Source organism: Bombyx mandarina, chromosome 11 (assembly GCF_030267445.1).
Source record: "Bombyx mandarina strain Sakado chromosome 11, ASM3026744v2".
Lineage (NCBI taxonomy): Eukaryota > Metazoa > Arthropoda > Insecta > Lepidoptera > Bombycidae > Bombyx > Bombyx mandarina.
Genome location: NC_143218.1, coordinates 5322820 through 5331311, shown reverse-complemented (window position 1 = coordinate 5331311; position 8492 = coordinate 5322820). Strand labels below are relative to the sequence as shown.

Below are 8492 nucleotides of genomic sequence, written 5' to 3'. Positions count from 1 at the left end.
AGTTACCAAAATGGATAGTTTCGTTCAATCTGTAATAAAAAGATGTAATCATAATAACTACTTATCAAGCAGCGAAACTCCGTATCGTAGAAAGGCTTCGAAAAATCTAAAGAAGATATAAATTTTAATGGCTCGGAATGAAGCTTACGACGAATTATGAAAGAGCTAGGCTTCAGATGGAAAAAAAACCAGAAAGTAATCGGAAGCTGGTAATTGAAAAAAGTAACATTCGATTACTACGAATCGAATATCTCCAAAAAATCATTAATTATAGACAAAAAAGAAGACCGAACCGACCGAGTTGTAAACTACACCAATGAGCCCTATGTCGACTCATCACGATGATAGCGACTCGGGTGATGAAAACAGTGATGATGATGATGGTCAAGATTAGGATAACGAAAAAAAAAATACAAATACCAGCTTCGCTTCAACTGAACCAAGACCTGGCAACAGCTCTAGTTTTGACTTAATAGAAGGAATATCTATTTTACCCCAAGATTAAATTATTACAATTATTAACCTATATTTTTTGTTGATGTTCTAATAAATATATAAATAAATACATAATATGTTGATTTTCATAATTTAATAGCATTATGACGCAGAGTAAATAATGTTTTTGCACGTGAGTGTACCATGCGCGAACTTACCCCCACTACGTCGACAAATGCTCAAGAAGTTTGCCGGCTATTATACTCAATGACGCGCGCCAAGTACGATAAAATTTTTATTTTTTTATTTTTAAATTTTCAACAATTTTTTTTTAATTTTTCATCTTTATGACGGTTTCTTGGTATTTTTTTGTATTTCACATATTTTTGTAGAGAATGAAAGCTATTGAAGTCTTCTTTTTTTGTAAAGTGCAAATGTTATTGAGATGAGTTTTATATACGTGGACTTGGCGCAATTTTTTACAGTGAAACTGTTTTTGTTCGGATTTCATATCTTTTTGTTAAGTATTATTTTTTGCTCATTTATTACTTAATAAAAATAAATTATAAATAGTCACTCAGCTTAAAAGCTAATGAAACGCTCAATTAATTAGTGTTTTAATGTTAGGTGCCCGACTGGCATGAGACTCTCGGGTTGTCAGTTCCGGTATCGACCGGGGACGCGTGTATTCCGCTTCAAAGTCTGGCGCGCACTAATTGGGGGTGCGAATGATGCAACAGATGCGCGGGCGCGGGTAGCGCGGGGTGGGTCGTCGCGGCACGGACCTGAGTCACATTCTCTTTGGCTGCTGTTGCCCCGCGAAACGGAACGTTGCGTTACATACTCCCCCTCCAAGTTGGGAACGCGTCCCGAGTCCAACTTGGGACTGTTAGTCTGAAGACGCGGCCTTCCTCTCTGCCTCTTTGGCATAATTGGATCCGTACTTGAATTTGACGGAGAGTGGGTTAAATCCGCGGTGTGATACTTGCCGATGACATTGTTTGACAAGTCTGCTATGAAGTACGTTGTAGGACTAACTATTTTTACTACGCGATACGGGCCATCCCGTCGTGGCATGAACTTACGTGTTACACCCCTAGACGCATAAGCAAGCCATAACGAAGGAAATACTCTTCCAGTAGGACTCGGGAGCAAGCCACGGCGGTGGCATCAACAAGTGCGTAGAGTTCTACCCATCTTGTAGCTACATCCTCTACCAGGAGTACCCATCGCTCCCCCTGCTCTCCTTCTGGCAGTGGCCCGAACAAATCGATTGCGAGAACCTCTCCTCGCTGTTGAAGCACAGGAGTGAGCCTATACGGCGGTACCGATATAGGCGGATGATCACCGGTATCAATGTGGTGCTCGGCGTAAAGGGTTGGGGCTCCCCCCACCCTAAAGATGTCTCCATTCTGCTGCAATAAATGTGATAGCTGCTGCCGTTCATCGGCGCCAAGCATAGAACCCTTATCATCACGCAGGAAGTCAGCAGTAGAAGCAAACATGCATGGCTTAGGGCACTCATATTCAATTGGATAGGTAACCCGTTTTCCCGAAAAATGCCAAGTGGATGAAGCAAAGTCAAGCACAATACCTGCCGCCACCAAAAAATCCATGCCAAGCAAAGTTTCATTATTTTGAGCATCTGGAAAAACAGTAAATTCAAGGGTTACTGACCTTTCGGGACTTATCCTTATTTCTAGAGTAGTGAGCAAAACTCGGCGGGTGCGCGCGGAACCGTCTGCAAGCCTCACCCGACGCCTGGTTTCCTCACACGGATGGTTATGCTTTAACAGCAATTCATAAAGCAACGCACCGGCAACGCTACTCTTAGCTCCCGTATCCAACAAAGCATTACCTCGTATACCTAAAATTTGAACACTTAAAATTGGTCTTAACCTAACCTGGTGCTCAGTAGAGTTACTCTGGGCAACACTTTTCAGTTCACTGAACTTGACAGCTGTGTATTTACTTTACCAATAGGTAAATCGGATGTGACTGATCGGGTCCGTGCAGCGTCGACGGCGTAATAACTTGCGTTACACTTTGTACACTGAGACCGAGTAACACCTTTGGTACCACACCCGTAACACGAGGATACAGCTTGCGTATTTTCGTTGTCGAATTTCGTTTTTGACGCTAATTTTAAACACTCATCACGAATATGTCCGTACTTTTTGCAATAAACACAGAAGTCTTTTAACAATCGACGTAGATGATACATTATCAGTGTTCGTGTAGCGAGGCGCGGGGACTCGAACGGTGCTCGGCGCAGCGCTGTCGTCGCGTGGGGGGCCGCCAGCGGCGCCCGAGTTGAATATTTTCCGCGGCGTCATCCGCGCGTATGTATGCTGCGAAGTCGAAGTACCGGCGGGAACTTCGCCTACGGTACTACCCGATGAACGTGGCGTCGCTCGCTAAGGATGATGAATAAATTCAGGCGGACTGGTCTCGTAGATGGAGTCCTCGATATGGCGCGTTTTCTTTAATAACGTGTCGTATGAAGTTATTTCGTCTCTTCTTAATCTTTTACGAACACGACGGTGTAGAAGGCCGTAAAGCATATCAATTTGAACTTTCTCACTAAGGTCACCAGGTGGGAGTCGAGCTAGTAGGGCTCGTGCTCTGGCAACGAAGATCTCCGTCTTCTCTCTTTGTCCTTGCGACATTTTGAAGAGCTCTAAGTAGACTCGATGGGGCGGTCTGCAATCACCGAAAGCGCTTCGTAACGATGATAAAGCGTCGTCCCAGGAAGTGATGCTAGCTTTAACGCCTTGCCACCACACGGCTGCATTTCCGGTTAGTAACATTGAGAGTCCTCGTAACGCGATGGCGTGTCCTACGTCAGCACAATCTTTGTATGATTCGACCGCGTCAAGGAAACCGTCGAGTGAGTCGCCGGGCGCTCCGCTGAACCGCGCCGTGCATGACGCGAAGTTCCCAGAATGGTGAGCGGGCGTCGAGGAAGGCGGCGATGTCGGCTCCGACGTCGGTGTTGCTGATGATTCGAGTTGAGTTTTATGCTCAAAAACTCGGTCGAGTAGGCGTTCGAATGCTGCCATTTGACTTTCTTGTAATGACGCCATGTTGTTTGCGGTAAATGTTGGCGTCGGTCCCGCGGTTGAACCAATTTCTTCTTCAACGTCTTGAAAATCGGATTGACGCCGTGACTGACGACGAGTACGTGTCGTAATTACGTAGATTCACTCCGAAATACTAGTTAAAGGGCCCGCGCTTGGGCTGCCAGTTTAATGTTAGGTGCCCGACTGGCATGAGACTCTCGGGTTGTCAGTTCCGGTATCGACCGGGGACGCGTGTATTCCGCTTCAAAGTCTGGCGCATAGATTATACACTTAATATATGTCTGGCGCGCACTAATTGGGGGTGCGAATGATGCAACAGATGCGCGGGCGCGGGTAGCGCGGGGTGGGTCGTCGCGGCACGGACCTGAGTCACATTCCCTTTGGCTGCTGTTGCCCCGCGAAACGGAACGCTGCGTTACAGTGTAATAATAATCAACATCAACTTTTACAAATTTAAACCGAATTAAATTTTGTTTCAAATGTGAAGGGTAGATGACGCTGTTCTTAATTATTTCAGAATTTAAAATTAAAATCTGAAAGCCTTGAAACATCAATCCGCATAAATGTAATTTAAAAACTACAGTAAGAGGCTTAAATAAAAAGCTGAACTTAACTCAGCCTTAATTAGAATTTTCTTCGGAATTCAATAGTAAAGTTCAAGTTATTTTGATGAAATCAAAACCGAAATATTCATAGCATCTTAAACAATCACCTACGAATAAATATTAGTTATTATATTATTTATTATTCGTAGACAATCACAACGGTTTTATAGTTTTGGGAAGGGATTTTTTGTAACGCCATCTCGTAAAGTATTTCGGTATTACATTACAAAACAAAATTGTTTCTCCAACAGTAACAACAGTACTTGCTTCGGCAGTACTTAAACTAAAATACTAACAGTAACAACATTAACGTTATTTAATGTATAAACCGTTCAATAAGAACTGCAAACTATCCCCTTGAAGCTACAGTTTATGTAGGAATAATGACTTTTTGGCGGGAACGCGAGGTGTGAAGTTGTGTGATTTGTTTTAATTTGTCTATTTAGTGTTTCTTCGGGTTTCAATGTGTAATAATAGTGGTTTATTAACTGTTTAATATCTGTGAAAGTGCACAAATGTGGGAAAATTAAACAAAGCCGCTGTACGTAACTTCTCGGTTTCCTCCAAAAAGTCCACTGAGATCTTAGTAAATGACCACCACCATTTTACTGAGATTATATTTCATTCCATATCATGTCATATAATTTCATTTCATCCCATTTGATTAATGTCTCAAATTAATCATCTTCATTTCATTTCACTCCATAATATCACATTTCATTTCACTCCATAATATCATTTTTCATAAAAATATGAATATAAATTAAAATAAGACATGACTTAAAGGTCTCAGTTACCAGGTCATAAAATCCATTACAAATAGGAATAATTCCAGCGCACCCTGGCGGCCGTAGATTACCATAGATTATACACTTAATATATTTGAGATAGATGCGCAACTCTCATTTTTATTTTTGCTTTAGTTAGAGCCCAGGACAGCAGGCGTCGCTGCTGTCGATTATTAATCTCCCTACCCCCCACCAGGTGGCTTTTTTAGTAATTTTAATATTTTTTATAATTAACTCTCTTTATGAAAAAATCTTATCGTTTAGAATCGCTGAAATTCCCGGTAGTACTTATGAAATATTAAAGAACGTTTGATTGTGTTCAGCATTCTAATCGATAAGACCTTTTCATACAGAGAGAAAACAGTTTTTTTAAATAAAAAGCTGTAATTCTCTGTAAGCTATTTAATTTCCCTATATTACAAACAATTTACTGTTAAAAGATAGTATGAACGTACAATTGTATAAAATTTCGAATAACAATAACTCCTCTAGATTAATCCTACTAGAGTACTTATTAACATTAAATCGAAAGTTATCTAAAAGTTAATTAAGTCTAGATAATCAAATCATTCAATGTCACTTAAGTCATTTGTGCGAAATATAAACATGTCAGCTTTCCATTACAAACATAGTAGACAATTTGAATTAAATTTAATAAATTTGTTTCTTAACTATAGCAGTTCTTGCTTAAAGTTGATCGTGACAGATCATGACCTTGTATGAAAATATTACATCTATAAACACTACCTATGCTTCGTCATACAATAATTGTCATTTATACTAGCATTGTAGAGATAATACACACACTAAAGTGAATACTAAATTATTCTTAGCATTCTTATAAACATTTAGAAATTTAAGAAACGATTAACCCACAATCATGTTCATAACATGTGACATTTTGTTCTGCACAAACGTTTTATTACATGATTTGAAAAACAAAAAATGTTTAAAAAATGTAATGATGATTTAAAGTACTCTTAAATATTGATAGTTTGTACTTAATGACGCTTATAGTAATCTTAGACATGATTACATTAGTTATACTTTTATTCCCTATCTAAATTATTTCTATTCTGACGTTTCTGATGCTTTAGCTTTGGTAATACTAGATGAAACAAACAGCAGATTGAAAGAAAATCATCTTAAAGTTAATTACATTCATTACAAACCATTAGTTTACATTTTGTTAAAAAAGAAACTGGTGTTCGTTACATGCAAATGAATTATAAACATACACATGCAAACATAAAATGTAAATTTATCTTTTAATCCAAATTAAATGTACACTAATATTACATCTAAATAATAGAAAGGGTTTCGAAAATTTTTATTGCACTCAACAGCAGACGAGCACGCAACCCGGCCCGTGATAAGTGGTCACCAGTGCTTATAAACTTCAGCAGTGCCATAGGGGTTGCTGTCTATCACTTAAGTTTTAATAAATTATTAATATACTCAGTCACAAGCATATTGATTTCACATAATGAAAATGTAAGAAACATAATCATGTTTGGGCATTTTCATTTATATCTGCTCATACAGAAAACACAACTTAGCAAATATATTCCACAGTAAATCTAAATAATTGCAAATAATGCTTTTAAAGACCGTTGACTTTTGATCATTAATTAAAATCATCTTCTCGTAGAATTTACAAAAGGTTATTTACAAAAATTTATATCAGTATTTCATATATTACTAACTTACTAATTACAACTATTCAAACGTAATACTATAACTATAAGAACTAAACAACCTATTTTAAAACAAAATTGGCATCAATTTAGTTCTTATGAACTATTTCAATTATTAATTTATCAATTATAAACATATTTAAAAAAAATTAAGATCCCTTGAGAGTTCACATTCCTTGCTGAATCAGTTTCTCTTCTGAAACGGAGAAACAAAGTATCTTAAGTATGTAACAAATATTGAAAAAATACGACCATGAAAAATTTAGTGTTAATGTAATCTTACTTACAAATTAATATATTACATAACACGTTCTGGTTCAAATATAGTGCATCAATATTCTCATGTTTCAGACATTTTAGTGCTCCTTATAATTTTTCCATAAAATTTTGTCATTATCAAACCTTTGTCTACAAAAATAAAAACATTATTTTATATTGGGTAGAAGGATGAACGTGGTCACAGGCCACTTGGTGTAACTTAGTTATCAAACACCAGGAAACAAAACGTGAATGCCATCATCTAACTTTGGATGTGAGATCAATTGTGCTGTATTTTATTTAAACAGGAAAGCATGACTGATTGATCATTCCAAAAAACTAGTTCGGGCCCACTTGACAATAAGCATATAATACGCTGAGTTGCAAAACATAAATACTTCCACCCACTCGAGACAATTTTATTATCTGAGGTGTGTGTGTGATAGTACGAGACTTAATACCGACTGTTTTGATCAAAACTTAACATATATGATAGCTAGGCAGCAGAAATAGGAAGGACCATTAGTTGGTGCTAATTCATTTAATTATATTATGAATAATAATTATGTTAGCAAATAATATACCGGGAAAATAGTGTCAACTCACCGTTATCAAGGCATCCGAAATAGCATTTCATTTTCGATCTTCGAGGCATGCTGATTTTTAATAATAAACATTCTGTAAGAAATGAAAATAGTTACACAGGCTTACGAAACGCTAACGAAGAAAAAAGTATTGGAGCCAAGTTATGTCTAAAGAGAATTCAAAACAGAGTTTCTCAATGTCTAATCGTCTAATATTCTCATAAAGCTAAAAGTTGCTCTAAATTAATACTACAACGTAAAATAACTCACACCAAGACCAAAAAAAAACGATTTAAAAAATTAAATCGTTACGACATTTTGAAAACTTTTTTTTTTTTTTTGAGATTGTTTTACGGCCCTGGAATTTTGAAAACTTCAAAGCAGTGTTTCCACTTACGTTTTTTTTAACACATTTTACCCTAGTTTCTTTTGAATTTACCCTAAAATTTCCTAGACAACTTTCATAAATCCTTTATATGAGTCGACTATTATCAAAGCCGGCAATCTGACTTTTGGACAATGATTGGTAAATCAGAAAAACGAATTATTGACTTTATATTCCATTGGCAGTCACAAAACTCTTCGGAACGACATCTTAGATAAATAACAGGTTAACTATTAACCTTTATTTAATGCAGGTTTTGAACCGTATTCTTTGAAGGAGACGATTATATTCAAATAAATCTGTATTGACATATCAATAAATTTTTTTTGTCCAAATGCACAGATTGCCACCTTTGATAATAGACGACTCATATAGAAAGCGTAAATAAAATACAGAAAATAAACCACAGCATATTATTTAATGTAGGTATATATAATATAAACGCCCCCAGAAGATCATAGATCTATAGGATTAGAATTTTCAAGGAAGTCGACGCATTGCTTTTATATTCTTTTGCTGCACAACCTAACACTGTTCGGTTCTAAAATTGAGCAATTGTTTGCTGGCAAAGTTGGGAACTTTCTATGAAGCAAGCCGTTCAGGGTTTCATTAGAAAGCCTGTTTCTTTTGTCAGTTTTTAAATTTGAGAACACTGAA

The 8492-nt window shown here is 37.2% G+C and overlaps 1 long non-coding RNA gene across 1 annotated transcript; it reads right to left on the bottom strand.

Moving 5' to 3' along the window:
- Positions 1–5298: 5298 nt before the first annotated feature.
- On the bottom strand, positions 5299–7823 carry LOC149501956 (uncharacterized). The gene is made up of 4 exons (XR_016323741.1): positions 7721–7823; positions 7473–7544; positions 6896–7016; positions 5299–6804 (listed from the first exon to the last, which is right to left on the bottom strand). It is a non-coding gene; the product is annotated as an uncharacterized LOC149501956 (long non-coding RNA).
- Between the last annotated feature and the right edge of the window lie 669 nt (positions 7824–8492).